Raw genomic sequence first — 7,581 nt, forward strand, 5'->3', positions numbered from 1 at the left:
CGGGGCGCGCCGGGGTCACCCCCAGCCCTGGGCCCAACTCCCCAGTCCCAGGGGCCGCCCCTCAATTTCGGCCCGACCTTCTGACCCCAGACGCCTGCCACTTCCGCTCCCACGGGAGAGGCCTGGCTGCAGAAGGAGGGGCGGGGTCGCTGACTGCCCTTGCCCGGCGTGGGGGCGTGGGAACGTGTGTGTGGTGTGCGCCGCTGTGCTTGCTGAAAGGGTTGTGTGTGTGTCACTCAATGATGTGTCTGCCCTGGATGTGTATGTGTGCCTTTGGCTGGCCGGCTGGGACAAAGTGTGTTTTTGAGGGTGTGTGTATGATGTAACCTGCCCTCATACCCTGGGTCCTGGGCGTGGCCAGAACAGCACGAGCGAGGTAGCAGGGCTGCCTCCATTCCACAGGGCAGATGCTAGTCCTGCAGCGTGGTACAGAGTTCCTTGCTCGTTTACAATCTCTGCTACCCCTTCTCTCCAGTGTGCTTATTCCAGACCCTACCAGGCTCGGAGGGATGGTTAAGTCCAAGGCACTCGTGTGGTCCCTGCCAGAGGGACTCCAGGCCCTCTCCTGCTGTGCTAGGTACAAAGTGTTTGCATGCCAGGTATTATCTTGCATGACTCCAAATGATCGTGGGAGGTAAGCGCGTCATCCAAGCCTCATCCCTAGGGCGCTTTCTAAGGCTCCCAAGGGTGGCCCCTAAGTGTATTCAGCTGCAAATAATAATGTCATGTAATGGAGCAGACACAGCTCTGTGCTAAGCGCTACATATTTGTGTCTTCATTGTCACAAAAATTCTGTAAGCTTTGCATCCCGTTTCCCCATTATAGGAACCGAGGCCTAGAAAGCTTGAGGACCTTGCCCGGGGCGACCTGGTTCTGAAAGGGTTGGAACCAGGATCAGACCCAGGAATGTCTCACTATAACCACTCCTTATTGCATTCTTACTAAGCCAGGATTGTGACCTTTCCCTCACTGCAGGGACTCCTTCCCTCCTGAGACAGCCCCTGTACCTGGGAGGAGCATGAGTGGAGAGGTGGGCCTCCGTCTGGAAAGGGACTCTGATGTTTCCTCGTTAATCTTGACTCTAAATAGTTGGGGAGGTCTTTTTTTTTGAGTCAGAGTCTCATTCTGTTGCCCAGGCTGGAGTGCAGTGGCACGAGCATGGCTCGCCACAGCCTTGACCTCCTGGGCTCAGAAGATCCTTCCATTTCAGCTTCCCAAGCAGCTGAGACTACAAGTGCGCGCCACCACACCTGGCTAATTATTTTTTGTAGACACAGGGTCTTACTGTGTTTCCCAGGCTGATCTCAAACTCCTGAGTTCAAGCGATTCTCCTGTCTCGGCCTCCCAAAATGCTGGGATTATAGGTGTGAGCCCCCAACACCTAGCCTGGGAATGTCTTTAACAGGGCTCAAGTCTGTCTCTCCTGAATACTCACGCCTACCTGGGCTTGCTTCTCCTTGGAGTGAAGCCTAGATGGGTGGGCAAATGGGTCCTGGCAGAGGACCTTCCTGCCCCGACATGCTGTGGCCCTCCACTCCACCCACCCACCCAGAGCTACACAGATGCATGGGTGGTGGTTTTCCCCACCGATGAGTGAAGGAATCTTGCGGCCTTTGAGAGACCCGCCCACCCTGCCCCCCTTCTCACCTGATGGCGAAAGGGAGCTGTCTGGTGGACCAGCTCTGCATGTGGGTTCTCGGATTCCAGTGGGGCTGGGGCCACCAGGATTACTAGATAAAATTCGTGTTTGAAAAAAAGAAATAGACTGTTGTGAAACGCTCAAGCAATAAATGAATGAAGAATCTTTATTTTAAAATGGTGACATCCAAGATTCCCTTGTCTCTCTGCTAAGTCCCTGCCTCTGCAGAGGCTTCCAGGATGCCAGGAGCAACTGTGGCCAGCTTAGTCTGAGCCCTTCCAGCTCTCTCCCTGTGCATATACAAATATAGATGCGTCGTTTTGTCTGCTGGTGGGCTTTGCATAAATGGAATTGTCTTGGGTGTACTGTCCAGCAGCTTGCTTTGCTCACTTGACAACACATCCATTCTAGAATCACATTTGTGTGCACATTCAACACACAGCTCACTCACTCCTCACCCTCCTGCTCTGTCCATGGATCACAGATGCCCTCCAGCCACCAAGTCCATCTCTCCACTTCACTCTTTGCTTTTCACTTAACAGTTCCCTCTGGAGATCTTTCCAGCTAGTGCATAAAGAGTGTCTTCAGCCTTTTAAGTGGCTGCAATTGCTCCATTGGGTGGGTGAGGTGTAATTTAACCAGTCCTTTAATGATAGGCATTCCGTAGTTTCTAACACAAGGGCTGCAGGAATAACCTTGTCCTTGCATCATTACAAACACAACACACACACACACACACACACACACTGAGTAGGATAAATTCCTAGCAATGGGATTAATTGCTGAAGCAAAACTCATACACATTTTTCATTTTGATGTTGTCAAATGCCCCCTGCCGAGGTTGTACCATTTATTCCCCCACTAGCACTGCCCCTGTTAGTGGCTCCACTGCTATGTAGTATGCCACAGTATACAGGGGGGATCCAAAAGAACCCGGAATTATATTTTGGAGAGCAGGACCCATGTGGTACAGGCTTTCACCACTAGGTGAGTGTTCTAGGAACCTTTCAGCATCAGTGTACCAGCTAGCATTGTTGTGAGAAGCTGCATTCAGCTATAGTTAATTTTTTTTTTTTGAGTCAGAGTCTCACTCTGTGGCCTAGACTGGACTGCAGTGGCACGCTCCCGGCCACTGCAGCCTTGACCTGTTGGGCTCCAGTGATCCTTCCGCCTCAGCCTTCCAAGTAGCTGGAACTACAGGCGCGCGCTACCATGCCCGGCTAATTTTTTATCTATTGTAGAGACGAGGTCTTGCCAAGTTGCCCGGGCGGGTCTCGAACCCGCGGGCTCAGGAAATCCACTCGCCTCAGTCTCCCAAAGTGCTGGGATTACAGGCTGAGCCACCGAGCCCGGCCTCTTTTCTTTTGCGTTTCTTTTTTTTTTTTCTGTCAGTCTCACTCTGTTGCCCAGACTGAAGTGCACTGGCATGCTCACAGGCTCAGGTGATCCTTCCACTTCAGCCTTCCAAGTAGCTGAAACTACAGGCATGTGCCACCACACACAGCTAATTTTTTGATTTATTATAGAGATGAAGTCTTGCCAAGTTGCCCAGGTTGGTCTTGAACCTGTGGGCTCAGGCAATCCCTTTGCCTCTGCCTCCCAAAGTGCTGGGATTATAGTCATGAGCCACTGTGCCCGATGATAGGTGATTTTCGAAACCACCTGCCCACAGCACGCTGAGTATTCAGCAGGTTTGACCAAAAAACAGCATCACTCCTGGGCCCCACCCTTCCTATTCACCTGATCTCGCCCTTTGTGACTTTCTCTTGTTTTCCTGAATGAAGAAATTCCTCAAAGGGAAACATTTTGCTGATGTGGAAGAGGTGAAACAAAAAATGACAGAAGCACTAAAAGGCATCAAAATGGATGAGTTTAAAACCGGTTTTGAGCCATGGAAAAAGCCTCTCGATAGGTGTATTGCATCAAATGAAGAGTACTTTGAAGGTTTAAGCATGTAAGAATAAATACACATTTTTTAATAAATAAATTACAGGTTGTTTTTTTTTTTACCCCCACCCTCATACACCCACTTCTCATGATATTGCCAAGATAACGTGTTTAACATTAAACTTAATTTTGGCCAGGCTCGGTGGCTCAGCCTGTAATCCCAGCACTTTGGGAGGCTGAGGTGAAAGGATTGCCTGAGCTCAGGGGTTCAAGACCAGCCTGGACAACTTGGTGAGAACTTGTCTCTATAATAATCAAAAAATAAGCCAGGCATGGTAACACATGTCTATAGTTCTGGCTATTTGGAAGGCTGAGGCGGAAGGATCGCCGGAGCCCAGCAAGTCGAGGCTGCAGTGCCCGTGAGTGTGCCACAGCACTCCAGCCTGGCCTCAGAGTGAGACTCCAACTCAAAAACAAAAATAAAATAAATAATAAAATAAATAAAACAACTTGATTTTCTTTCAAGTCTCTCAAATAGGGGCTTCTCTCCCAGCTCAGGAAGTGAGACTGCCCTTTCTCCTCACTGCAGGAGCAAAGGCCGGACCCCTCCCTCACCTCGCACGTCCAGTCCATCTGATCTGTCCAGTCTGCCGCTGACCCCTCTCCATGCTCTGGAGCCCTTGACTTCCCCATCTCCATTCCCGCTCATACCCTCCTAGTCCAGGCCATCTTCTGCCCGTAATACTGTGCTGGCTTCCTAGCGCCTCGGCTCACATCCTGTTTTCAAATCCACCCTAAAAGCATGATGTTCCCCTGCCAGAAATCCTTCGGTACTGTCTTGGGAAAAAGTCCAGATTCTGTATATATTAATTGGGATTTGGCTCAGCTGTAATACAGAATAACAGCAGTCGAAATGAAATGGAAGTTTGTTTCTCTCCTCTGTAAGAAGCCTGGGGCAAGCAGGCCAGGGCTGGCCCAGTATCCACAGGTCAGGGCTCCAGTGTCTCCTCCTTGCTCTGCGGCATGTGCTACTTCCAGGTCCAAGATGGATGCTGGAGCGCCAATCATCAGGTCCGCATTCCAGCCTGCAGGAAGGGAGAACATGAGAAACCTAGGCCCGCCCTTTAATGACCTTGTCCTGGGAGTTGCGCACACACTTCTACTTATATCCTGCTAGCCATATGATGACACCTGGCTGCAAGGAATCTGGGAAAATGTCATCTGTTCCGGGTGTCCTTGGGCTCAGCTGAAAACCTTGAGTTCTCATCCTAGGAACAAAAGGGAGACCTGGGGTCAGGGACCACTGGCTACCTCGGCTTGTATACATGTGGTGCTCGTACAGCCCTCACCAGCCTTGTTTTTGGACACTTTTCACATTGCTTGGCTGCTACACTCATTCCCCAACTTGGTCTTGGGGAACACGAAGCATGTCCTTTTACCTCTTCCCTGTCCCTAGAACAGCCGTTACTGGACAGCAGCATCAATCTGGGAACTTGTTAGAAACGCAGTTTCTCTGTAAATGTCCTAGATAAATATAGTAGCATTCTGTTCACCCCTTTGCAAGTAAAAAGGGTGGACCATTCCACTACTGACATATAAATATTAAAAAATTAAAAAGGAAAAATATATTTTAAAATATAAAAAAAATAATTTGAAGAAAAAAAAAGAAATGCAGATTCTCAGCCAGGTGCATTGGCTCCTGCCTGAAATCCCAGCACTTCGGGAGGCGGTGGTGAGAGGATTGCATGAGCTCAGGGGTTCAAGACCAGCCTGAGCTGCATAGTGAGACCGCATCTCACAATAAATAAAAAGTCAACTGGGCATGGTGGTGATGCCTGTGGTTCCAGCTGCTTGGAGGGCTGAGGTGGAAGGATTGCCTGAGTCCAGCAGGTTGAGGCTGGCTCATGGTGGCTGTGAGTGTGGCACTGAACTCCAGGCTGGGCGCTGGAGTGAGACTCTGACTCAAGAAGGAAGGAGGGAGGGAAGGAAGGAAGGAAGGAAGGAAGGAAGAAAAAAAAGAAGAAAAGAAAGAAATGCAAATTTTCAGGCTTCACTCCAGACCTTCTGAGTCAGCTGCTCCGGGAGCAGGACCCAGCAGCGTATGTTGTAACAGGGCCTCTGGGCCATTCCATTGCTCAAGTGTGAGAACTACTGAACCAGAATGACGCTCCACATCACCTAGCCAACTCTGTCACTCCTTCCTGACTCAGTTTAGATACTGCCTCTTCCTGGAAGTCCTCTTTTGACGCACCAGCTTGGGAGAGAAGCCCATGCATGTCCCTGTTATAGGACTGTTCACCCTGTATGTGATTTTATGATTACGCATCTGCCTTTAATGGGTTGGAAGGTCCTGAGGGCAAGAACGCTGTCTAAATCATTGCTCTTCCCTACCACCCTCCTCATGCCAGGCTGGCTCTAGCTGCTCAGGAAGTGTTGAGTGAATGAAGAAGATTGCTTCTCATATCTGAGGGTGTACTCGGCCCACGGATTATGAGATGGGTTCATTTTCTTTACTGTGATTTTTAGGAACAAGCTGTGTTTTCAAACAGGTATTTATTTCTGTAGCTGTAAATTTCTGATTAGGACATGTATTTACATGTTTCAGAAATCAAAAAGTATGAAAGTTGCTGGGCACAGTGGCTCACAGCAGTAATCGAAGCACTTTGGGAGGCCAAGGTGAGAGGATTGCTTGAGCTCAGGAGTTCGAGACCAACCTGGGCAACATGGCGAGACCTCATCTCTACAAAAACTTAAAAAATTAGTTGGGCATGGTGGAGCGTGCCTATAGTCCCATCTACTCAGGAGGCAAAGGCGGAAGGATCCTTGAGCCCAGGAGGTCGAGACTGTAGTGAGCCGTGATTGTGCCACTACATTCCAGCCTGGGTGACAGAGTGAGACCTTGATTCAACAAAAACAAAAATATAAAAGTTGGCCGGACTAGGTGTCTCAGCCTGTAATCCCAGCACTTTGGGAGGTCGAGGCAAGAGGATTGCCTGAGCCTGTGGGTTTGAGACCCAGCTGGGCAACTTGGCAAGACCTCATCTCTACAATAAATAAAAAATTAGCCAGGCATGATAGCACGCGCTGTAGTTCCAGCTCCTTGGAAGGCTGAGGTGGAAGGATCGCCAGAGCCCAGCAGGTCGAAGCTGCGGTGGCCAGGAGCGTGCCACTGCACTCCAGTCTGGGCGACAGAGTAAGACTCCAACTAAAAAACATATAATTATATAAAAGTTAAAGTCTCCTTCCAACATTGTGTATCCTTCCAGAGACAGTTTATATGTATATAAACACACACACACACACACACACACACATTCTTTTTTAACATAAGAGCATTGTATGCACATTGTTCAATGTTTGCCTTTTTTAATTTTAATTTTCATTTCTTTTGAGTTGGCGTCTCACTCCATCACCCAAACTGAAGTGCAGTGGCACACTCATGGCCACCCCAGCGTCAACCTGCTGGGCTCAGGTAATGCTTCCGCCTCAGCTTTCTAAGTAGCTGGAAGTACAGGTGCGCGCTACCACACCTGGTTAATTTTTTATTTTTATTTTCTTTTTATTGTAGAGATGAGGTCTCACCAAACTGCTCAGGCTGTTCTCGAACCTGTGGGCTCAGGCAGTCCTCCCACCTCAGCCTCCCAAAGTGCTGGGATTACAGGCTTGGGCCACCGTGTCTGACCTGTCTTTTTTCTCTTAATGCACCCTGGAGATCATTCTACATCACTACATAGACAGCTTCTTGGTCCTTTTTCAGATCTGTGTAGTACTCCACCGTATGCTGTACCATGATGCTTTAACTAGCCGTCTCCTGCCACACATTTGGGGCAGTTCCTGTCTTTGCTGTTAGACACAGGCTCTGATGAATAGCCTTTCACTAGGTGACAATTTTGTGAGCAGTCTGACTGGAGGGTAAATTCCCAGAAGTGAGGCACCCATCAAGGGCGTGTGTTTTTGTCTTTTTTTTTTTTTTGAGTTGGAGTCTCAGTCTGTTGCCCAGACTGGAGTTCAGTGGCCGATCCCGGCCACCATAACCTCCACCTGCTGGGCTCCGG

At 49.3% G+C, this 7,581-nt stretch overlaps 1 protein-coding gene across 1 annotated transcript in view; it reads left to right on the plus strand.

The window, feature by feature from the left end:
• Positions 1–7,581, plus strand: part of TRIB3 (tribbles pseudokinase 3) — a 25,750-nt gene that overhangs the window by 8,332 nt on the left and 9,837 nt on the right. The window contains exon 3 of the mRNA XM_008061414.1: positions 133–145. The gene's annotated coding sequence lies outside the window, so the exon portion shown is untranslated. The remainder of the gene's footprint in view (positions 1–132; positions 146–7,581) is intronic.

Source organism: Carlito syrichta, unplaced genomic scaffold (genome assembly GCF_000164805.1).
Source record: "Carlito syrichta isolate Samal-C Ts95f unplaced genomic scaffold, Tarsius_syrichta-2.0.1 Scaffold305245, whole genome shotgun sequence".
NCBI lineage: Eukaryota > Metazoa > Chordata > Mammalia > Primates > Tarsiidae > Carlito > Carlito syrichta.